This window comes from Thermobia domestica, chromosome 14, assembly GCF_964235325.1.
Source record: "Thermobia domestica chromosome 14, izTheDome1.hap1.1, whole genome shotgun sequence".
Classification (NCBI taxonomy): Eukaryota; Metazoa; Arthropoda; class Insecta; order Zygentoma; family Lepismatidae; genus Thermobia; species Thermobia domestica.
Window position 1 is genome coordinate 200,072,013 of NC_137467.1, and position 26,727 is coordinate 200,098,739.

The 26,727-nt window shown below is 36.6% G+C and overlaps 1 protein-coding gene across 2 annotated transcripts in view; it reads right to left on the minus strand.

The window, feature by feature from the left end:
* LOC145670523 (uncharacterized) overlaps positions 1-26,727 on the minus strand; it is a 335,206-nt gene that overhangs the window by 203,952 nt on the left and 104,527 nt on the right. The window contains exon 1 of one of the 2 annotated variants that reach the window (XM_081739295.1): positions 5,329-5,382. The exons of the other annotated variant lie outside the window; for it this stretch is intronic. The gene's annotated coding sequence lies outside the window, so the exon portion shown is untranslated. Of the gene's footprint in view, positions 1-5,328; positions 5,383-26,727 lie in introns of those variants that run through there. 2 annotated transcript variants of the gene reach the window in all.

Here is a 26,727-nt window from a genome sequence, read left to right on the forward strand (position 1 = left end):
GAGCAGAATACCATAATGCGTTGTTGCCAAATTTGTACGTTTAATTTCTGGATTCTAGCGTTGCAGTTCGAGAAGCGTAACTTAGCTGTGAATTGCTGTAAGGATCGAAAACTAATTTCTCCAGTAAGTATCCAAGCAGAATTCCATGATTACTTCCTTTATTATCTGGCACCAATAAACACCCGACACTACCTGGCAACGCCGCACTATTCAAGCAGCGTTTAGCATAGCACAGAGAACACCTAGTGATCCACCTTAAAATTGTTATCTCGTTGATATTTCTCTGCTCCTCGAGAGGCTTTCAATAGACGCTTGTTCTGCAAGACTGCTTAAAATAAGTCACTGCACGTTCCATCCTCACGCTTTCCTTCAAAGTTAAAACAAAGTTGAAGTTCGGATTTAACTGTGGAGATATTAAGTCGGTTGCGTTCTTTTGTCGAAGCAGCATTCATTAATGAAAATATCCGTTCGTAGTAAGCATTGCTACTTTGTATGGAGGGGTCGCGGTGGCTCAGTGGTAGAGCGTTCACCTCTGGTGCTTGGGGTCCCGGGTTCGATCCCAGCCCCCGCCAAGTGAACCTTGTGGTGGACAAACACCGTGTGCGTGGGTTTTCCCGAGGTTCTCCCGTTTCCTCCCACTTTCTTCTTTCCACCATTTAATTCATCACTCATCATCACCGTCTCCTTTAGCCTAACCGCCATAACCGTGGGACATAAAACTCAAAGATTTCATTTTTACTTTGTATGGAAAGAATATATGAACCAACTTTGCTCAGATTCTCAAATCCTTTTTTGCTTGGTGTTTTCGCACGTTCGATAAGTTTTAGATACCTTTCTTCTTCAACAGTTGTACAGTTCTTGAACATATATGAGGCTGCTACTTCTTGAAACACCTTGAATTCTTCGTAAAATCCATCCATGTCAATGGATTTAACATTGCACGTCTCAACAGAACAAAATCTTGGTCGCCAATCTAATGGCTTTCCTACCAAATTTTGGAACTCTAAACTTTTCTTACTTTACAACTTACAAAAATGTACGGATAACAATTTGCAAATTCTGAAATGTCTGAGACTGGAACCATCAGAATAATGGAAAGTTAAATATTTATAATGAGATAACTGAAAAGCAGGACAAATGGGCGTCCAGCTCGACCACTAAGCCCGACACCGGACAGAACCTCCAAAAGCCGGACTGTCCGGTCAAAAGTAGGACATCTGGCCACCCTAAATGTAGCATTAAGGTAGAAACAGAGTAATTAATTTTGCAGTGTAAAGTGTTCTTCGGCATTAAGTGACTGGTTCTCATCTCTTTTCGACTGATAACACAATTTACCGAAAACCCTCGAAATCGCAACATACATGTTTCATTTTTTTAAAATTAATAATAATATAAATTAACACAGTATAGGACCAGAATTTACTTTAAAGTGGTGACTCTATGTTCGCGAGCCGTGGGTTTTCTTGAGGTACTTCCGTTTCCTTCTACTTTCTCATTCCACCAATTCTTCCATTATTATTATTATTATTATTATTATTATTATTATTATTATTATTATTATTATTATTATTATTATTATTATTATTATTATTATTATTATTACCGTCCCCTTTAGGTTAAAAGAGGAGCCATAACGTGGAACGTTAAATTGAAATATTAAATTTTTATTTCATTTGTTCGCGACACATCAGTATATCGCGACATACTGATTGAGAACCACTATCCTAGGCTACAAGTAGTATGAGTCTCACTCTTAGAACTTTGTGAGTGACCTCGTTACAAGAAATTAAACAAAAACAGATGTAATCCGCTACTTAACAAAGTATATTTTCATCTAAATTATATAAATCAGTGGTGCCCACCCCCCCTATGTCCATGACGCACCCCCCTCAATTGTCCATCCGTAGATGTTCTTCCATGAAAAAAAAAATCTTTCCGATTAATTTTTACACTCCTTCAAACATATTTATATAGATTTTTACTCCCCCCCCAATATTTTAATGACGCAGTTTGCGTCATAGCCCCCCTTTGTGGGCACCCCTGTATAAATAAATATAATTTAAATTCCATAAATAAATTAAATTGCATAAATAAATAAATAATCTATTCTAATATAACATAAAGTATCAACTCAATCAAACTGGCAAGAACCGCGGCGGCTCAGTGGTAGAGCGTTCACCTCTGGTGGGCAAGGTCCCTCATTCAATCGCAGCTCGCACCAAGTTGACTTTATGGTGGACAAACACTGTCTGTCTGGGCTTTCTCGGACTTCCCCCTTCCTTCTACTTTATTCGTTCCATCATTCCATTCACTTCTCATTATCATCGTCTCCTTTAGTTTATCCAGAATAACCGTGGGACGTAAAACAGAAGGGGCCGGAAGACTAGAAGAAAGAAAGTGATTGCAAAAAAAAAAAAATCCTTTTCTATTTGTAATATATCTCACATTACTACTATAACAGTCACTCTACTTTTAGACTGGGTAAATAATTTAGCACTTAATCAGTCATTAGAATGAGGTTTTTTTTTCTAATCGAAAATTATAAATCAAAATATGTATACGAATATACTGTACAGACCCAACAATAGTCATATTCAGCCAATATTTCATTTTATATGACTGTCAAAGCGGGACCACAATGTGTTATTTTCTAAGCAAATATCAGTAGGAAAAAGCAGGTCGTATTTTCTACCCTATCAAAAATTCGAAAATACTGTTTTCCAACTAAAAAAAATAAATAAAAAGCTGAGAACAATATGATAATTAGAGCTAGGAGTCTTAGGTACAAATTTTTAGTTTTAAAAAAAAGTGCAACATTTTAATAAAAATGGTGCTGAAAAGTTGAAAATATCAAATGTAAATATTCATAATAATAGTACCAAAATGAATTGCATCATATATAAGAACTCTAAATTCAAGCTTGGCTAAAACAAATTCCCAAATACATGTTGGTAAACTCACAAGTTCAGAAAACGGTTAGAACTGATAACATTTCAATATAATGCATAAGAACGGAAAAGTGTTATAACATAACATTTAACAATTCAATATTTTTTTCGGTAGGGTTGCACTTTCGGTCACTAAGTAAAATATTTGTATGTACAAAAGCACTTAACAATACCGGTTGGTGGTAGATGCAATTGATCAGTGTGATGTGTCCATCTCAATTTACTATTCAACAGGGGACTGCACCAATCTCACCGATCCTGAGGGTGGGCCCGGGCCGCCCAATGCTCATGTGGGCCCCCAAGTATTTTTATGAATATGTATTTTATTTGTATTTTTATTGTTTTATATATATATATATATATATATATATATATATATATATATATATATATATATATATATATATATATATATATATATATATATATGAATAAACAATATTTAGGATATTTTGTATTGAAATTGTCTTAAAATCCTCACATATGCCTTCTTATACCCTTGTCTGTAACGAAACATATCCAAATGGGTTACTCACACTCACCCTCAATCGACCTTCTCACACTCATCCTCACTCGCTCTCACCCTCATCTACCAAAATGAAGGAGTAAGGATGAGGGCAAAATGAGTGAGGGTGCCCATCTGTAGTTAAGAGTATTTATTTAATGTTTTCTTTCCAAAACTAATTAAGTTGAGTATTTTAATAGCAAAAAAATGAGGTACTGCAACTGAAATTCCTAGTTCTAGTGATAACATTACTTCAAAATTGGACAAAGGATCATTTGAATCTAATATACAGGGTGAATCTGAAAAGATGTGTACAAACTCTGGGAAGTGGTTCATCACACCAAAAGAAGACAAGGGCCGCGGTGGCTCAGTGGTAGAGCGTTCACCTTTGGTGCTTGGTTCAAACCCTGCTCCTGCCAAGTGAACTTTGTGGTGGACAAACACCGTGTGCGTGGGTTTTCTCGGGGTTCTCTCGTTTCCTCCCACTTTCTTCATTCCACCATTTCATTCATATCTCATCATCACCGTCTCCTTTAGTCCCTATAATCGTGGGACGTAAAACAAGAAAAAAGAAGACAAAAAGGTCCTCTTGCATGTTGTTGAATTCTGTGTCGTGTACGAGTGACAGTGGTGCCAACTGGAATTGACAATCGAGTTGTGATAAAAAGATATGGAAAGGAACAAAAAGATATGCACAAACTGCAAGAAGTGATTCGTGACATCAAAACTAGTTAAATGTGGGTATGATCATAATCAAAATGGTACATTAAGCAGACAGCGTTGGTAATAAGTTGCGCAGACAGAGATTCAACGCACATTCTTTTGTTCTGTTCCAATTGTCAGAATTAGACTCTCGATTCCAAGTTGGAACTCCTGTCACTCGTACATAACACGGAATTCAACAATATGCAAGAAGACTTTTTGTCTTCTTTTGATCTCAGGTTCACCCTGTATATACATACTTCGGACAAAATTTCACAGAATTAAGTAAAACTCAAAACAAATTCGACTCTGACAACATTCAAATAATTAAAGCACATAACCGCCTTGAATGTAATAATTATATTAGAACTTATTGTATAACCCTTTAATTGGCAAGCATTGAGAGCATTACCATTAAAATATTTAGTTTGTTTTATGGTTGATCCATGTCTTCCTGATCATAATTTCGTAATGTTTAAAGTATTTTTGTACTTTGGTTACAAAATACAGAATGTTTATTTCACAGCTACATTCAGTGGCGGATCTAGCCGGAGATGCCTAGTCCCCCTCCCAGTTTTCCGAGTGACAAAAAAATTTAAGCTATTATTTATATACCTTTGAAAGTTTATAGTAAACCCGTGATTAGGTCCTATCTATCATAGTGTGGGTTGTGGCTGCCCCCTCCCAGTTTTCACCTTTTCACCCACTGGCAACATTGCCATAAAATAGGTCGTATGTGTTGCTACAGAGCAGCATTGCCCTATTATGGTCATCAAATAGCATAAGAATATTTTCAGTAATTAGCAGCAGTTTCGTTGAAATACCTTCTTTTACAGCAAGAAACCACAAATAGAAAAATACAAAAAGAACTGTCGCGGAACTTAGATGATAAAGCTTCTACAATACTAAATTTGACTGTTCCCTGTTGACGAAGATTAGAAGTATCTAAAGAAGCGACCCGCAAATCATGTAAATGGATATTGTATGAAAGCCATAATGCCAATTAAATGATCACTGAAGTTATAATTCGTGAGAATAACGTAATAGAATGCAACGTTGCTTGTAAACAGTGCCAAATAAAGGGATAATTAACAATAGAACTTATAATAAAGTACGTATATTAAAGTGGAAAATAAATACCAAATAAATAAATTAAGGAATAAAAATACTTACGATACTCTGAGGTAATATTTTCAAAATTGATGTTAGTATAGGAATCACTCACCTAAAAAGTAAGAGAAAACTAGTTTTAATTGCAGAAGAAAAAGAACAGCATTTTTTATTATTATTTAATTGCATGCATGGGCGTCGACTACATGGGTGCTCCGGGGCTTCAGCAGCTACACAAATAATCTTGTGGGTGCGCCGCATCCACAAGATTTTGTTTCGATTCGGGTTTTATTCCGTAGCTAGGGCAGCGCAACTTATCCTTATAGTACCGGTATATTTTACTTTATCACAGCACAGCTCTTTATGACAGATTTTAACTAAAAATAAATCAAACAAATATCGAGGCTTCCCTGAAAACATATAGGCTAACACGCTTCGCCATTGATATGCACCCACATAAATTTTGGAAAGTCGATGCCGTTGATTGCATATGTCATAGTAAAAAGTGACTTAACCCTTTTAATCCCACTGTTCCCAAATGGGAACAATTTATTTTTATCAATTTTTGTCTGTAGATTATTTGTTGTGGGTTTATTTCGTTTTTTAGAATAAGGACTTGCTACCAGTCCATCTGCTACTACTAAAATCCTCTTGAGCTCCTTTGTGGCTAAACGGTTAGCGTACGGGCCTTTGGCGTTGGAGAAACTGGTTCCATTCCTGGCGGAAGCTCATGTGGTTTGGATTCTACATTAATCGGTATGACCACGTCTCATATAGCCTCGCTGCTGAAAGGGACGATAAACTAAAAATCAACAATACTAAAATCCTCAAAATATATTAAATGAGGTCAGAATCAATAAGTTTAGAAGGAATTAAGAAATTCTGGAACAAAAATAATTTGAGATTAAATGTGTTAAGTAAACAACTCAATTATTTTCTAATAAAATCGTTATTTAAAATGAAATAGCGCACAGAGTAAAAAAAAAGAAAGAAAAAAGAAAAGAAAGAAAAACAATTCTGTCACACTGATTTGAAAGAAAAGTTCCGAGTAGTACATAAGGTTGCCAATTTCTCAGAAAGAAAACCATTCTTTAGTACATATACTCTTAAGGTTCTGACATCGTCATTCATCAAAAATGTGGACAACCTGTAAGTGGTTACTTCACATAAAACTGAGCGATTCAGATTTCGAATTTAATAACTTCAGTTACTTTTGAAGTATTTATTAAAAACAAAAAAGCACATATATTTACGGCACGCACAAAATATACTTGAAAAATAAGTCTTACCAGCTTCGATGGGGCTGGTAATGTCTCATAATGCCTACATACTTTTACTGGATCTGGATGTATTATTTAATCAGAAAATGTAGCTGAGGACGAAGCAGTGTTAGCTGCGCTCTTGAAAATGTACTTTTATTGATCTTTAGCAGTTTTGATAAGTTTAGTAAATTGTCCTGCTTTCAACTCTAAAAACAAAAGCCCAAAATTGGCAACAGTTTCATAACATAAACTATATTTAAGGCTATAGCATTTCGTATATTTGTAAGGCTAAATTTCTCTCCAAATATGTTAGATTTAGCCAAAAATAGACCAAATTGGCACCTTGCAAACGATAAGATCATTGCGACGGAACAACAAATTCGTTGCGGAATGGAATTGCCTTATCGCCATGATCAGTCGGTTGTCAAATGAAGTTCATTTTAGAATCTAGTTTTTAAGTAAATGTACTTTCCACGGCATTAAAAAATAATCTGAATATAAAGAGAATAAGACTATTAAAGGAAGAATTACCGGACATTTATCGACCAGTTTTAAGGTCGTACCGGATACCAGACAAGGAGGTCAAAAGCTGAACTATCCGGTAAAATACCGGACGGTTGGCCCCCTTAGTAGTACAATCGAAAAAAAAAAATTAATAACTCAGTAATTCAAATTTATGCAAAAAATAGTTTTTATTACACATGATTCAAAAAAGTAATTTCAGAAGAATTATATAGCATGTCAATGCTTTAGATCAACCTTTCCCAACCTGGGGTCCGCAGACCCCCGAGGGTCCGCAAGACGTTCTCAGGGTGTTCGTAAGCCTATCTAAAAAAGACACACACAATGGTGAGAAATACAACATTATAAGTTAAATGATCGAATTAATAATAATAAGTCAATTTGCGTGAGAATTGATATTCGACCTACAAGAAGTTGCCTGCAGTCCAACGGCATTTTGGTTTTCTGACAGAGCCAAAAAGCGTGTAGAAACTGATGTACGTATTTGCAAAATGTCCTCAAACGAAAATATTCTTTGACACAGTAGATGACTCGGAAAAGAAACATGGAATGAGAAATTCTTGCTCATAATTCTTTCATTTGTCAAAAACTCTTGACTAAACTATTTTCTGTGGTCTAAATGTTTCGTTTACGTACTGGATTTATTTATTTACATATTTGCAAGATGTTAGTCAACGTGTCCGGCCCCAGGTTTGAAACCCAGGGCCACTCGATTACGGAGTAGGCATCACACCTTTCTAATATAATTGTACCACTGAAAAGAAAAACAACCACACCTATATATATTAATATGGGGAAGAAATATAAATACTAACTGTGTACATTGCAAAGGGTCCTTCACAAGTATTGCAGATTCTAAAGGGGGCCGCAGTGTGGAAAAGGTTGGGTTAGATCAATAAGTTCAAATTGCGAACGATTGAAAAACGAATCTAGGAAGTCTTAATTTGAATATTAGTAGAATTAAGTACAAAGATTAAAAAATAGACTATTTTCAACTTTTATTTATTTTCAGATAATGGAGGTCGTTCAAATTTTATTAGGATCACGCAATGAGCCTTGTAAGATTGTACAGGTAGTTTACTTGTCACGTTCTAGTCGTTTCCAAACGGCCTTCTTTGTACTCAACCAGAAAATTTACCCTAACCGCATTCATAAATAACACTCTAAACTAGTCATAAACGGCACGAGTGGGGTGTCGACGGAGCGCGTTGTTGATATGATAAACTTTAGTTAAAAATTGATATATTTTTTTAGCATTATTATTATTATTATTATTATTAAGTAATCCGACTGTTGACAGAGTCCTGGGACAAATGAGGGTTTTTATTTATTTATTTATTTTTAATTTTAGATTTGGGCCTGAAAATGTTTCTTACATGTTTCTCGATCTTCCGCTTCCTTTTTTAACTTCCAATATTTTCCTCTATTTTTCAAATCACGTTGCCGTAGTCAAAGAAGCATTGAAAAAAGAAAAGATCACTCTTAACTAATAGGCTTAATATTGGACTAAAAAAAAGTTGGTCAAGTGCTATAAGGTCAAGTGCCCGATATCCGTCCCCCATGCCTAAATCCGCCCCCCCCCTTATCTCTGGATTGGTTGACTTAATATTTAAATGGAAGGAAATTTGTCCTAAAATATAAAGGGAAACTGTCTGCTATTCATAGTAATACCTCCGGGGTACCCCACGGTTCTAATCTTGGTCCACTATTTTTTTGCTGTATATTAATGACGTTTGTGTTGATTTAACTTGTAAATATCTGTACAAGGCGCTGTTGCCAAGTGGAAGTCAGTGTAACATGTGAGTCACAACGCACGCCATTACCTGGGTGTGTGTTGTGAAAAGCAGGCAACGTCACCTGTGCTGCAATTGTAGTGTTTTTTATCATTTTAGTCGATCCGAAAACGATTCTTGATAGCAACTTCACACGTTGATAGCTTCACTGAGGGTATGTTGTTTTCTACCAATTATAGTATTCTCCGTAAAAATGGGAGAATCCCAAGAAAATCCACAAACACTGTGTTCGTCCACCCCAAAGCCCACTTGGCGCGAGCTAGGACCGAACTAGGGACTCCACGCACCAGAGGTGAACGCTCTACCACTGATCCACCGTGCCCTCGTTTTGAAATTCAAGTTGTATGCTGGGGAAAATCTGAGATCTGAGACGACTTCGGAAGAGAGTAACCACCACGATAGCAGAGAAAAGTAATATCTGAAGATGAGAAAGAAAAGATAAGATTTAAAGTACACCCGAGATTGATGTATGTGAAGTTAAATAAGGTTAGAAGATGGTGACCGTTTATGTGACGCATTGTACTGAGGAAACTCGAACAGTTTATGTCGTGTGAAAAGTTATTCAAGAAGTTCATATAACAAAGATTCTTCTGTGTGAATAATTCTCAATTTCGTCCCCTCTCCTCATCTAATAAAGAATTGAGAAGCGATGCTTGTGTGCAGCTCCTCTGAGCTTCAGAGCTCTTTCTCTCTTCTGTCTCTGAAAAGATGTGGGGAGGAGGAGGAGGAGAGAACTCCCGCTTAACAACCGGGTGCTCGCTGCTTGCTGTTCCCGATCGATGTTGCCTGCTACCGCAATAGGACAACGCCAGTGAATGTGCCAAAATCTCGTGGCATTAGAAAAGCATCGGAGATCAATAGGGCTCTCGTTGGTTACTTTGTCGCACGCGTGCGATATCCGTGAAAGGGAGTTTTCAGGAAGTGAACTCACAACCCCTTTCACCGCGCTTCCAATAAGCACACAATGAGCCAAAAAGGATCACAAATCATCGTCTCATTTCTCAAACTCACTGAAAGGAAAAGAATTGGGGAGGGAGCAGTGTTATAATACCCATTACTAATTACCTTATATGTATGTATATATATAAACTGAATAATCTCCAACAACTTCTAACTTTGCGTCTAAAGGAACGGTACAGTTTCCAGAGATTTTATCTCCGTTATATATGATGCCCTATGTTGTAACGGTGAATGGAGTTAATTTATAAAGCCAGAATTTACACACAAACGCACCATTCCAATAACAAAATACTTTGGATTATTATCGGTGATCGTAATACTTTAGATTCATCTGTACGCGCTATCTTAGGGTGTTCTTCGTTGCTAAGTAGTTCAATTTCCTGCTTTTCGCTTCATGTATTTATTTGAAATATTTATTTACAGTGTAAAACGAAAGTTAGGTTAGGAGTCATGATGTTTCAGTTCAACCGGTGGCAATAGCCGAGTGATTTCGGGCGCTAGGCTTCCGATAGCAAAGCTGAATCCATCGTCCGTTCCAGTCCCTCTAAAGAGCATAAACATTTTAAAAATGTATTCGAATTTTCTGTTCCAGTGGTCGAAGTGAGACGGTATGCGGTGGTATGCCATACCACTTTTTTTTTTTTTTTTTTTTTTAAGTGACGGAGGCATACCGCTACTGGTTTTACAGTGATCAAGACATACCACCACAGGAGAGTATATACTAAATACCTTTAATAAATCCATTTTTACACACAATAATTGAAGAATAGCTTTGCACGTAAACAAATTGTATTTCTTATGTAGAAATAATTCCTAAGTTGAAAACACCGACATTTTGTTATCATTTTTCTACCTTTTGTTTCTAAAAATGAGGTGTCTTCAAAGAAATTAATCTAGTTTATATTTTGATGTCCCATATTGAATTATTGTTTCTTACGTATGTGTCTTCTTGCCTTAATGCATAGCATACAAATGTCGTGGTTTGAGCATGGGGGGATTTAGAGGTTATCTGCTGTGAAGGATGGATCTTCCGGGGGTTTGGAATATCCCTCAATCGAGTAGGGGTCTGTGAGTATCCCGCAGGAAATTCAGATAAAAGCTCTGTTTTTGAACATTTTCGTGCATAATTCTCTCTAATACAACATAGGGGATATTTTTTTATTTTTTTTTTCAGGAAATTGTTGGCGAGGGATGAAAGTCTCTCTGTCTTCCTCCTCCCCCTTTCCCCCCGGTAACTACAGAGAATATCTCCAATGATTTTCAGTCATTATGTAAATAGAAATGCAATCCTTCAGACAACATACCCTCACTATATTTCAACATTTAGACAGTCGGTATGTCACTCGAAATCATAATAAAACATACAGCCTCTGCTATCGTGTCCTAGTCGTTTTGGTTTCAATAGATAATAGAATCAAATGAATTAAAAGGTAATGCAGAGAACAAAGTCCCCGATTGAGCGAGATTTATAAAAGTGAAAAATTTCTTAGAGTACTCACCTCTGATGCAATGAGTCCCAGGCCGGGTGAATTATGACTGGACAACATCATGCCCGAATATTTTCGTAGTATTCAGCTGTTTTCTCCCACATTCTCCCAATTATTCATTATTATTCATATTCAGTAATCATTTGAGTCCTTTGGCCTAAAGAACATATTCGGAGAACATAAATTAAAGATTTCAATTTTCAATATCAAAAGTCAGGTTAGATGTTACATTATTATTACTATTATTATTTTTATTATTATTATTATTATTATTATTATTATTATTATTATTATTATTATTATTATTATTATTATTATTATTATTATTATTATTATTATTATCACGAGGAAGGATCAAATTGTAAGACATTTTTCCAGATGATATTATATTGATGTGGGCTCTGCATTGACTCGTGTTCTTAGCCAACTGGATCCAGTTTTTACTTTGTATTCCTGTTGCTGCGAGATCCATCTTAATATTGTCCACCGATTGGATCCAGTTAAAACTTTGAAAGCGTTCCTACTTTCTTCCATTCTGGATTACATGAGCTGAACACCTGAAGCTACAAGATTTGATGACCCTAACAAGGTTTGCTAAATGATATAACTTATGTAGTTCTTCGTTATGAAGTTTCCGCGTCGTTATGAAGTTTGTTGAAATTTGCTGCTACGTCCTTTTTTTAAACTGGTTTGCATAGAGCAAGAAATATCGAGTTGCTACTTTTTAAATCGATTCTGCTTCACAAGAATAGGTTCCACCTTTTCATTAACCCTATACTCAAATTGGAAATGGTTCAAATTAGTCATTTCCAGTGAATACATCCCACTGTTATGCCGGCTAGGCTAAAGGCGACAGTGATGATGAGAAATGAATGAAATGGTGGAATGAAGAAAATGGGAGGAAACGGAAGAACCCTGGGGGGAGACCCACGCACACGGTGTTTGTCCACCACAAACCTTACTTGGCACCAGCTGGGATCGAACGAAGGACACCATGCATCAGAGGTGAGCGTTTTACCATTGAGCCACCGCGGCCCTCTTTTGTCATTTCCAGTTTGAACACTTATCATCATGAAACAGAAACGGTAATAGATATCGACAAAAAAACATTTTTTTCAATTGATACAGCGTCTCAACACTATATATATAATCACGATCTGCAAAACTCTACCGAAACCGAAAGGGTTGAATTTACTAGTACTACATTTCCAATACTGATTTTCACAGAGTAGAAACTATAAGAGATATTGGGAAGAGGTATTTTGCTGTTGATTCAGCGCCCTAAGAATAAATTTTATTTTGTCCCTTAACCCTCGTATTATCGTTTTGATTGTATAGTAACATAAAAACCGGAAATGATTGATTTCTACCACTTCCGGTATGAAAATTAGCTCCATGAACGAATTTAACTCCTAACATTTGATTCTCTACACCCTGGTTGAAATTGATGGTTACCCATGAAGTAGTTCTTTGAGTTTTATTGTCTTCCGGAAGGGCAAACAGAGTAAATATAGAAAGAGATTTTGGTAAACCATCATCATCATCATCATCATCATAGTTATTCTGCCATTATTGGCAGGTCACTTCTCGCAACTGAGAAGTTTCCATGCTCCATGGACTTCCGCTAACCTCTTTTTCTTCAAGTACGATTTCTTTGTTTTGATATCATTCATTAATTCAGGGAGTATCGAAGCAAAACCTGTTAAATCTATTTTTCAATTTTGTCAGGAAACGGAAAAAAAAAATGTGACTTCATTATGTTTCAGAATTGTTGAACAATTGTTTCTCTTTAGTGGTAGATTTCACTCATCTTCGTTAAGTAGTGACAACTAAACAAAAAAAAATGTTCAACAATTCTGAAACATAAGAGAGTCACTTTTGTTTCGTTTCCTGACAAAACTGAAAAATGAATTTAGCAGATTTTGCTTCTATACCCCTGAATTGTCTCATTCGCCCCCTCCCTATTTTTCCTGCCCTCTAGCACGTCCCTCATGATACAGTTCCTTCTTATTCAATGTACCAATTAGTTTTTCTTCTTCTTCTTAATACAGTGGAACCTGGATAATTCGAACCTCAAGGGACCAGTAGAAAAATTCGAATTATCCAAAAATTCGAATTAGAAAAGTTTTTGTAAATGGTTGAAATAAACAATCAAACTTCAGGTTTTAACTTAAAAGACCATTTTTGGAGCTAATAACGAGTGTTTTAAGTTCCATACACTCATTGTAAAACTAGAAAAAACATAGGTTAACACAATATGAAGTAAAATACTGTACTGTAATACGTACGTACATATACTATTAACTGTATTATGCATGAACATTGAAAAAATCATAAAAACAGAAGAGAATATTATTGTATTAATAGACAAATAACTGTCATGAGACTCAAAAAAAATCAACATTTTTCAAAAAATGCGACTGCTGAACTGTGTCGGGAAGTGCCATTACTGTGATTTATGAGCAGTAGAGACGTTTACGTTTAATTTTATACACAAAATGCACATCGATAGCTGAATTAGGATTTAAACAACATCGGAAATGTCACTGTTCGTCTCAGCGAGCCCGAAAACTATGGATTCGACAGTAACAACAGACAATTTCGATAATATTTCTATATCTTTCTCCTCCCCCAACTTGCGGGGCTTGATTTGGATTTTAACAGGATTAGGAGTGTCACTGTTCATCTAAGCGTCTCCAAAAACTGTGGATTTAGTACTAACATCGGTGAGTTTAGATAATTTTTCTATATCTCTCCCCTCCCCCAAAGTTGCGGGACTGAATTTGGATTTAAACGGCATCGGAAGTGTCATTGTTCGCCTCAGCGACCTCGAAAACTATGAAATCTACACTGATATCAGTCCTTTTCTATTGTTTTTATATATTTTCCTCCTCTCCCTTCCCTACGTTGCAGCGTCATAGTAAAATGATAAAAAACATCCCAAGCCCGAAACTCATTTATGTTAAAAATTTGATCGAGAAAGGTCAGATAATTAAAAAAGTTATTAAGTCACAAATGTAGTCACTTTCATTTTTATATATATTGTAATATCCTATGTGATGTTGTAAACAAACAATTCCACGCATCAGTATTTACAAACACCACCACGTGGTTCGGCAAGAAGATCTCCCACCAGATGAATCTACAGTCACAAGCAGACGACGGCTTCTGGTCCCTCCCACGGAGCAGAAGAGGACATCGGAGCATCAGCGCCACCGCCACCCAAGGGACCCTATAAAATGGATGGACAAATGCAACTCGATACCAGTTTTCTGGTGACCCTCTTATTGTTTGCTTCGGAACATTAGGAGTAACCTAACCCCAGGGCCTCTAGTCTGCTATGGGACTACGCCTATCATTTCTCCTTGCCTAGCCTGCTTCGGGGCTGTGATTGGGAATCCCAACCTCAGCCGCTTAGCCTGCTTCGGGGCTCTGTTGGCCATCTAACCTACCCACTGCTTGCTTCGGAGCTTTGAGCACCTAATTCCACTCCTCTTAGCCTGCTTCGGGGCTCTGTTGGAGATCCTGTCTGCGACCTTACGGTCAAAGACCACCTATAGCTAACCTTTGATATTAGAGAGATTAATTTGTACGGTATTTTGTGAAAATACTTTTATAGTGGGAGCTTTTATAATAAAATTGGTAGTGGGAGATCGATTCCGGACGCTTTTTTTTTTTAATTAAATGCTCTACCTGCAACCTATATGAGACAAAGTTTTACAATATTGATTTTTGTATATCTCTCCCCTCGCTCTCCTCTTCGTTGTACCGTCAAAGTGAAATGATAAAATCCATTCAAGGCCCGAACCTCATCAATTTTTGAAAATTTTATCGAAATCGGTCGGCTGGTTCAAGAGTTAGAAGTTGCAAACATAGTCACTTTCAATTTTCATGACGAAAAGATTGTATATTATGTATATTAGAAGAGTGTATAGGATTATATACTGTTACATATCAGCGTGTTGTTTCATTTCTCCGAACAATCAGACACATACCTCTTAACAGTGATGTACAAAATTATCCCATGACTACTTGTAATATACCGGTTCCTGCTTTGAACATGACTTCACAAACTGATGGAAAGAGATGCTGACAGCATGATGCGGGGTGTCAGTTACTTTAAAATGTGTTCAGCAGACAATGATTATTTTCTGCAGAATACGTGCCCATTGCATTATTGAAGCCAGATGAATGTTGTGCCATGGTTTCAAAAATACATTTCTACAGAGCTGACAACACATGATATTACACTTTTGTGAAATCATGTAAAGAGAATGTTAAACACAGTTTCCACTATTACGTAATTTTCTCTACGCTGCCACATACTCCTCCTACCCCCCCCCCCCCCGCCTCCTTTTATCTTGTTCTGTCTGCTTGTGTGGCAGTTAAAAATATATGCATTTTGCATATCATTCACGCGTGCATGGATCTAACCATACATACACGCACCCACACACACACCAAAAAATGTGAAATTAAACTCGGGGACAGTTTTCATTTCAAGCTGACGTTTCACTGAATAAATATTTTTTCTGAATTTGTATGAAGCTGGCTGTGATAAAATAACGTTTAGAAGATAGTTATCAGAACACATGTAAAGTTAATTGAAATTACAACCAATAAATTTTTTTACGAGTTTTCTTTTTATGTGTGTGTGTCTGTGTGTTATGTGTATGTGTTTGCGGTCTATGCTCACGGATTGGTTCACAATTAATACAAACAAGTTAATTCATTTTTTTTTTTTTTTAAATTGAACTCTTGGTGAAAACAAATCTGTTGTGTTCTTGGAAACATCACTGATACAATCAAATAGGCGTGCTTTACAGTTCCTAGATAAATAAATAAATATATATTGTCTAAGGTATCCAATTAAATTGACTTAATTACTTTTTTTTTTAATTTCTAAAACTAGTTGTCACATTCTATCCTTCAGCTTGCTATACTTAATAATTCTGATGTACAAAAATTCTGATTAAGTAATAACGTATTCATTTATTACCAACAGAATGCCAGTTCTTCGCACGGGGAGAATATGTTTCATTTTGGATATAAAGGACAATAGGGGCTGAATTTGGATTTAAACAACAACATCGGAAGTATCATCGTTCATCTCAGCGACCCCGAAAACTATAGATTTCGACATTAATATCGCTCATTTTCAATCATTTTTATATATCTCCCCAAATTGCGGGGACCTGTTTGGATTTAAACAGCATCGGAAGTGTCACTGTTCATATCAGCGACCACAAGTTAAAGATCTAGTTGCTCCGGTTTCAGCATTGAATTTTCATAGTTCAGAAATCTACTGCAGCAGATATGAAGTGGGTCAGTGGATCGTGGGTCAAGTCGGTCAGTGAGTGGTGGGTCCACAGGACGTGACCCACAGTGATCCACCGACTCACCATGATGCACTCTGACCCACCGACCCATCTTGTTCAGTCCATTCCCTAACAGTACAATTACATAACAGGCATATGTCTATCATGTTCCCTCAGGTACATGGGAATGTGTCCTGTATTTGCCTTATGTACCTATGAGAGAGAAAATACATGGATGGCACGTGATAGTCACAGTCTATGTCCGCCCCTAGGCACATGCCTGACATGTACCTGGGGGAACTTATCTAGTATGTTCTAGGTATGTTCTTCCTCGTACCGTAAGCGAAAATTACTTCTACAAAATATGTTAAATCGCCTTTATGCGTAATTTGTTTACACGAACCCTTTCATTATGTATGAAAAATTCATCTTAATTTTTATTCATCAGTTATGTCATTTCTTTCTTCTAAATTCATCTCCCAAATTTGATACATTTGTTGCTTTTCTCAAAGCGATTGTGTACTAGAAGGACAGAAAGTGGAGCAGAAAGCGCGAGAAACCGTTGCTTGTTACTGCGCATAAGCAAATGCAAACAGCTGGTGTCATTCGTGTGTCGTTGCTGCAGATATCAATTATGTGTTATAAGTATCTGATAAAGTATGCACCTAAAGAAAATACCTCGAACATGAAAGATATGTCCCAACAGACAACATAAAAACAAATGACTATAACAGTGCGAAACTAAGCCAGGTATATAAATGCTACATTTGTGGCACATAGTCGCAAATATCAATTAGGTGTAACAAGCACTTAAAACCTTAGGTAGCTGAAGTACATACTTAGCACATGAATACCATATGTACCAAGTGTCAGGTATATGAAAAGTAACTGGGACACCTAAATGGCACATGCCTAGCACATCTTGTGCTGTTAGTGTTGTAGACAGCATCTTCTGAACACTGGTGAAATTGTCTACGTTTTACTTTCAAGGCATCCATTTTTATTCCTTTTTCATTTGTTTCTATTTACTCACCTGAGGTGAGTATATTTAAGTAAAAAAAAAAAAAAAAAAGAACTTCAGACACTTTTGGACATTGATATTTGTAATTGTAACAATAGAAATAGGACTTACTACTTGGTTTTCGAGAGACAGTCGAATTTTACACTTTTTTTGTTCTTTTGCGTTGGCCTATTTTATTTTGATTTGAGACTCAAACTTCATCCTATTTTGCACTAAAAAGTATCTGTAATTCAACAAGGAAATAATTATATATGATAATTAAATTCAAATTCATCATAATATGGCCCATGACAATCACTTTATCATTTTATATCGTAAAACATCAGATCCACCTGTATTGTAACAGAGTCATGCCTTGACTGTTTGGCAGTAGAAATTCAAACTCCGATTAGTGATAATTTCACAGTTTTGTTTTATTACAAGTGTAAACTCTTCAGTCAGTAGAGAGGAGGGCGTGGATCATGGGTCAGAGTTGATTGCAATGGGTTCTGGTGGGTGGTGGTTCAAAGTGGGTCGTGTGTCCCGGTGGGTGGTGGGTCAGAGTGAGTTACAGTGGGCAGGCACGTAGCCAAGGAGGGGTCCGGACCCCCCCCCTTCGAGACCAGAAATAAAAAATTTAGGGAAGGATGACACAAAATGAAATGAGAAAAAGAAGGATCAGCGTTAAAAATAAACTACAGGAAGCTTTTGGTTACTCTTTTTATGAGGAAATTTGTATTACTTGCAATACATGGTTGTGAGGTGAGCGATATATCCTGGAAGAGTCAGGGAATTTGTAATTTCTAGAAAAGTTGCGGAATTCTCAGAATTTCTGCTACTAGTAAGGGAGATTTCAAGCTTCCGAAAGCATAGTACCGTTGTGTAACAGTAGACATTTTTTTTATCATAATTTTTCGTCATCGCATCCTTGTAATATCAAACATGTTATTTCAAAAACAATTTTCTACTGCTCCTTTAACTTGTCATTTGAAACAGACAGTAGTTGACGGAATAATAAAATCAAAAATATATGTGGGAATAAAGTTCTGTTAACACTTGATTCAACAGAAAAAGGAACGAAGATGTTGCAAAATATTTTACAAGACATTATTGAGTATGTACACTCATGTCCAAAATTATTGTTGCATGTCTATAATTGTCTTCTTTTAAGAATATAATTGGATAATGACTTTACAGGGTACTTTTAATACTAATACTATATGCATAATCGAGAAATGCATATTTGTGGTAAATTTCATAGGAGAGAAGAATTATAAATAAAAAAATTATGATGAGTAAAGTAAAATGTTGCAAAATGGACAAGAAAATTTTTCTTATTTACTGCTCTTTTGACTTGAAATTTCCCACATCCATGTCTTTGCCGATTATACACATACTAACACTATAAGAAATACTGGGCGGATTCGTTATCAAATTATATTCCTAGAACAACATATTTATATACATGCGACAATAATTTTGGACATGAGGGTAGTTTTTCTAATAGTGAATATGTACTTTTTATAATAGTTGAGGTCATAATGAAAGGAAAATTGTTATATTTGAATAAACAGAGGAAGGATGTAAATATTGTATAATCTTTTTCAACTCTTTTTTTTTTTTTTTTTTTTTTTTTTTTACTCGAGATTTCTTCCTTCATACCTTAGTTTATTAAAATATTTACGAACATATCCTCACAAACCAATTCATGCTGATAGTAAAGTAGTTTAGATTGATCGAGCTCCTGGGCCTTCAGAATATCATGTCACTCCCCCCCCCCCCCCCCGTTAGGAAATTCTGTCTAAACGAACCAATATATGTTCCAGTAAAATTGTTTAGAATGATCGAGCCCCTGGTGTGATGACAACAGTATTTCATATCACGGACCCCCCCCCCTTCACGAAATCCTGGCTACGTGCCTGCAGTGGGTCAGTGGATCATGGGTCAAATTTTCGTTGACGCACGCCATCTTTGTACTGTAGTTTAACACGGCGTCATGAAACTCACAATCACCATACTTTCTTGTCTCCTATTGTCACCTCAAAGCAAACAGTAAAATGGATCGTAAAGGAGACTTACGAGGGTGATTCAAGAAGTAATGCCTCAAAAGTGATACCTTTATTTGTGTTTGACAGATAACACAGATACAAGTATCAGTGAAAAATTTGTAATGTCAGCTACAAATGGTGGCATCATTTTCAACATAGTCCCAATTACGGGCAACAGAAGAATTGTGATGACTGCTAGCGACACTATTGCCAAACTGCTGTTTGCACCTCCTTATCATAACTGTAGCGTTGGATCTTAAGGTGATCCTTAAGAGTCTTCATCCAGGCGAAATTAAAATACCGCTAATTTTACAGTAATTATGTGATATCTCCCAATAGATAAAAGATAATTGAAATGTGGAACAAGAGCGCCCTAGACAATATTATTTTGCGTGAGGTACCGTTATCACAAGTCACCTAGTGGCTTTCCGTTTTCAGCTGTTAAGAAACGCGAAAATAAATGCCGATTTTCAAAATGGCTCGAAATCGAAAGCAGAAAAGTGAGTCGTGATAATGGTTTCTCAATTAAAATAATATTGTCTAGGGCGCTCTTGTTCCACATTTCGATTATCTTTTATCTATTTGAAGATATCACATAATTACTGCAAAATTAGCGGTATTTTAATTTCGTCGGGATGAAGACTCTTAAGTTTGGAGAAGAGCCAAAAATCGCAGGGCGCAAGATGCGGACTATATGCACGATGAGACAGAATGTCAACAACACTATGCCAGCAGATGGGGCAACTTTGAATTGTTTGGCGACGACTGACGCATCGTTTCTGGGTCATAATGCACGACTCGTAGCCAGCGATTAATTTTCCTGGGCGCAAACCTTCCACAGTTAGAACTTCAATGACAGCCCGCTGTTTCAACTGGACGTCACACTGGATTGCTCCATTACTCTGGAACAAGAAGAGGCAGGAAGGTGAAACAAGTGACATTCTATAGCTTAAACATCAGTGCACTAATGATAAACAGTTCAGAATGTTTGCAATACTATTGGCCAAGCAATTAGCTTTGAGGCATTACTTTGTGAATCAGCCTCACAATATAGATTCAGTGTCCTACGAGTAGATATCCTCTGATGTCTTATCCGTTATTGGTAACCGGAAGTGGTATAATTATCACTTCCGGTTTTATAAGGGATTCATATAGTTTGAAAGTCTACCGAAGCTTCACAATATAAAACAAAAAAACACAATTGTTTCCTTACAGTCCGCCTAAAAAATATAAATAGGTATTTATGTGTGTGTTTGTGTGTTCCACCCAATTTGCAATAGATTATGGATTTGTCATTAAAGAATTTTGCAGGTTAAATAGAAATTTAATGGCGCCTACAGCGTTTCAAACGTTGAGCGTGCCTGCTGTTTAACAATGCGAAATGATGGAAAGTTGGTAAAGAGATTGTGGAGGCGGGGAGGGGGAGGAAGTGAAGTTTGGCAAAATGTCAGGTTGCAGATGCAATCAAAAAGGTTTGCAAATTGCGTTCTGGAAAATTGGTTGCAATAAAAAGAGCAATATAGTGCTTATTATTCACTGGTTAAAATTTACGACAATCGTGCTCCTACACATTACTGCGTACAGAATGGAGGCAGATTTTTCCCCCGGCTTTTTACTGTTGTTTTTGGTTCCTTGTATCCCCGCACCAACTACTTTTTTTTCTTCTATGGTCCGCCGGCCTTTCTTTCCTGCTTGCTTATGTAAATTTTTGGACTTGGAATAAGGCTGTGTTTCACTTGTTGAAAGATGTAAAAGAGTTAGAAAGAGTATTTCCCTCTGATACGCTGTTTATTAACACATGCTCTTTTCTGTTTTTTTTTTTTTTTTTTTTTCGGAAAAGTTCATGATTTATTACGAGTGGTAAATCTTGCCAGGATTAGCCTTGCTTTTTTTTCTTTCGCTTTCCTTTCACAAAACAGCGATAAATTTTTATCATTTTGTGTTTGCCCCAGTTACACAAGATTAATAAATAATGGAATCTGAAGAAGACCAACGAAAGGACAGGAAATGCCGCAGCGGAGACTTCTAACATTCTCACTGACTTTGTTTCTCAGCAGAGATATTTTTTCTCTTCATTCAAGATACTTTATTTCTGTTCTCATTATCAGTTACCGTTTCGATACAGATTACTTAATAGATATATCTGAAGAGAAAATCAATAACATGATAGAAAACGTGAGGAAGGGCTGTGAAGAATATTGGATGAAAATAAGTGTTAGAAAGACAAAAGCCAAGGTAATAGGAACGAACTGGTCGGTGTCAAATATAGAAGTAGGAGGGGAGAAAATAGAGCAGATGACTAGTTTTCGATACCTGGGTAGTATTATTAGTGATGATATGAAGTGTGAACGTGAAATAAAAGCAATGGTAGGAATGGCGAAAGAAGCCTTTAGGAGGAAGAAAATACTATTTTGTGGGACCTTGAATAAAGAGTTGAAAACAAGATTCATAAAATGCTTTGTGAAAAAAGATGAAATAAAATCTTTAAGTTATACGTCCCACGCTTATGACGGTTAGGCTAAAGGAAACGTTGTAGATGAGAGATGAGTGAAATAGTGGAATTAAGAAAATGGGAGAACCCCGAGAAAACCAACGAGCATGATGTTTGTCCACCACAAAATCCACACGGTGCGAGCTGGGATCGAACCAGGGACCCCAAGCACTGGAGGTGAACGCTCTACCACTTTTTTTAAAAAAAAAAACTTCCTGACTTATTTTCTACTTCAACCACTTTTCAAGACTACTAGACACGACAGGGACACGAACACAGAAACACCGAGGACAGTTAAAATTCCACCCTTGCTACTACAGAGGGACTCGAACCCCCAATGGGTTTCACCTCACGATCATCAGCCTAACGCCTCAGACCGCTCGGCTACACCCACCGGCTACCACTGAGCCACCGCGCCCCCACATAAAATGCTTTGTGTGGAGTATTGTTCTGTATAGAGCAGAAACATGAACATTATATAAAAGTTATATAAAAAAAAACAACTGGAAGTTTTCGAAATGTGGGTGTGGAGAAGAATGGAAAGAATTAGCTGGGTCGAGCGGAAAACGAATGAGAAAGTGTTGGAAATGGTACGGGAGAAAAGAACAATTTTAGACATTATTAATAATAAGAAGAGAGACTGGTTGGAACATTGGCTAAGGAGGAAGTATATCATAAGGGACGTGCTAGAGGGTATGGTGGCAGGAAAGAGAGGGAGAGGGAGAAGGAGACTACAATTAATGGACCACATCAAAACAGAAAATTCATACGTGAAAACGAAGATAGCGAAAGATCGTGGAGCATGGAAGCTTCTAAGTTGTGGCAAGTGACCTGCTAATACTGCTAAATACTTGTATGATAGATAGATTAGAAAAACAGTTAATCAATTATATTATTAGCGTACAAAATGGGAGAAAAAGAACGAAATTATGACGTATAGTAATTATTAGAACTGAACAAAATGATACTGCTGATTGTAAATCATCATGTGTCCTTTTCGAGATAATTGAGATTTTTTTCTTTGCAAATCTAAAAAGTCCAGGGATCCTCAACCTGGTGGTAGCAAGTGGAGATGAAAAAGATAAATGCAGTTAAGATCCAGTAGGTGGGAACTATTTCTTGTAAAGATTACTTTTAATTTCTTGCTTTGATAGACAGTTTTATGTTCGTTTTTATTGTGAAATGTAGAAACAGTTGGAAATAATTATTAATGAAATTGGTGAACACTACAGAAAATTGAGAAAATGCAAATAAATGATGTCTCATAAAAAAAAAATGCAACTTTTAAAATGCCCTCCATTTCTGTTCTAGTAAGTTGGCAGCACTGAATGTTACACGTTTTCCTTCTGTTGTCTTTGTGGTTAGCAGAGCATGATCGTCATCTATTTTCTGTATGACCAGGAATTCACAACATTTACCACGTTTGTAACAAGTTTTAAGCATGCAAACACACTATTCCATCGTGAAGAGCTCTATTCCTAACCGTACAGAAAACAGATAACAATCATGTGCTATTGAGATAACACATGATTGTTATCTCTTTTCTGTACGGCTGGGAATGGAGCGCCGAATAGCACATGATTGTTATCTGTTTTCTGTACGGCTGGGAATGGAGCGCCGAATAACACATTATTGTTATCTCTTTTCTGTACGGCTGGGAATGGAGCGCCGAATAACACATGATTGTTATCTCTTTTCTCTTTTCTGTACGGCTGGGAATGGAGCGCCGAATAGCACATGATTGTTATCTCTTTTCTATACGGCTGGGAATGGAGCGCCGAATAGCACATGATTGTTATCTCTTTTCTATACGGCTGGGAATGGAGCGCCGAATAACACATGATTGTTATCTCTTTTCTGTACGGCTGGGAATGAAGCGCCGAATAGCACATGATTGTTATCTGTTTTCTGTACGGTTAGGAATGGAGCTCTTCACGATGGAATAGTGTGTTGTCATGCTTAAAACTTGTTACAAACGTGGTAAATGTTGTGAATTCCTCCTCATACAGAAAATAGATGACGATCATGCTCTACTAACCACAAAGACAACAGAAGGAAAACGTGTAACATTCAGTGCTGCCAACTTACTAGAACAGAAATGACAGGCATTTGAGATATTGGGATACCCTTTACAATAGAAACTGTGTGTTAAAAGAGAGGTTACATAATATACAATATAATCGATAAACAACAATAATAAAAAGCTTATGACAAATAGGAAATTACTTATGGGAGTCGCTAGCAAGAGGATGTAATAACAGAGGATTGTGATATGAAATACGTTGGGAACGCCTGCTGTACTGTTGCCGCGCTACTTATTTATATATTAAAATGCTAGGTTTATATGTTCGTCTCCAAAGAAAAGCTTCTATGTTTGTCTCCAATCCTTTCGACAATGAAATCTCGGAAACCACAAGTGCTAGAGAACTTTTTTTTGCCATTTTCGCTGGTCAATTTCAAATTTGTGTAGGTTGTGCAGTTATATTTGAATATTTAAGAAGCGTGACCGTTATTTCTTTATTACATTTTTACGCGTACACTGGAAGTGTTAACATTTTAAGAAAGTAAAGCATCATATCCTATGAGTTATACATTCCAACAGAACATAATTGTATAGAGGGGCTCTATATCTCTCAGGCGTTTGTTTCGTGGCCAAAAGGTAATGAAAAACGAAGGATAACCTGTTCTCCAGGCTAAGATGAATCTTTTTGCTAGGAGTGTTTTGTTCAATGAACACCATATGTCACTGAAATTATAATTAATTGTGTGTATGTAATGTATTTGCTTATTAATACTGCATGCAAGAGGAAAGAAAACTCTGATCATACATGAATTAGAAACTCCAACGGGAAGTAATCTCAAATCTTGCAAACGGTGCGAAGTATTGCAAAAATAATCGAAGAAATCTCCCCTTATTAGTACCCCTTGAGGATTTCAATGAAGACATCTTTCACTTGTGTCTATAGAGGAACATGTACAGATGTTGTGAGGAATGACAAGGAGATTCATGCTCATATGTGAATGATGCGCTGTGTAGAGAGAGCCGATTCAGCTAGTTATCTGTTAAACTTTAAGTGTCGTGTAACTGTAATGTTATCCAAAGAAGAAACATATTCGTATATCAACCGATTTCTATCATAAATGTTAATAACAGTATCGAAGTTAATACGTAATTTTGGATAATCGAGAAAAAACTTTTTTTTCTTTCTTGTAAACTTAAAAATTGATGTAAAAGGCCCACGCCATCTATTACGGTGAAACTGATACTGAAATAGGCCTCATCAACCTCTTTCAGATTTGCATCTAAATCTCTTTTCCATAGTTGATCATTACTTTAAGGAGTGTCTACAGTATCTCTTAAAAAAAAATATACAGTAAACTACAGCAGTTCCGAGGACCTCAACCAGAGGGTTCTGGATCATCTGCGATATCCTGTAAATTAAATATAATTAAGCCTACTGGTTGTGTCAACTGAAGTATGGTTGAATCCTGTTTCCGTGGGACAACCTTAGATGGCGTGGCTGTACTAGCAAATCTTAAACTCTCTTTCCTATTGTACCCGAAACTTAGAAAATGTGGCTTATCATTATGATTTACTGAACCGTTTACATGTACTGTATATCACTTGACAGATCACGTCAAAGTGAACCAAATGACATTCTTATTCGCAGATTTCGGTAAAATCGACAGAAAAGAAATTGGCGAATGTTTAGTTCAAGGAGGTCAGCTTTTTTTCGAAAAAAATTACAATTTCGCTAATTTCTGTTAATATTATGTTAGGGAGCCCCGTCGTAGCTAAACTGTTAGCGTATGCGCCTCTGGAATGGAAGACCCGGGTTCGATTCCCATCGGAAGCTCATGTGGTTTAGATCCCACGTTAAGCTGTAGGTCCACCTCTTATATAGCCTCGTTGCTAAAAAAGGACGCTAAACTGAAATCAACACAACTCGATATTAGGTTAGTTTAGTTTAGGTTACGTTAGGTTAGATTAGTTCTAATTATTTGCATCATTGCATTCATATTGCCTTACGTGTGCTTCCGGTAAGTACATATAGTCTACAGCAATTCGCATTTCTCATTTCTACAACAGCGGGAGCGCGGTGGCTTAGTGGTAGAGCGTTCACCTTTGGGGTCCCTGGTTCGATCCCAGCTCTTGCCGTGTGGACCTTGTGGTGGACAAACACCGTGCTCATGGGTTTTCTCCTCCCCGTTCTCCCGTTTCCTCCCACTTTCTTCATTCCCCCATTTCATTAATTTTTCATCATCACCGTCTCCTTTAGCCTATCCGGCATAATCGTGGGACATAAAACTTAAAGATTTCATTTCATTTTTTTTTCATTTCTACAACATGTACTATGATTCCATTCTTAAATAAGACACAAATAAATTACGTTTCCCTTACTTCAACTCATTTCTCCTCTAAATCTACTTTTTGCTTACTTTTGCCCCCCTCATCTAAACATAGACCACGAAATGTTATGTCGTATTCGTTGTCCATCTAAAATAGTTGATGTATTATTATTATTATTGTTATTATTATTATTATTATTATTATTATTATTATTATTATTATTATTATTA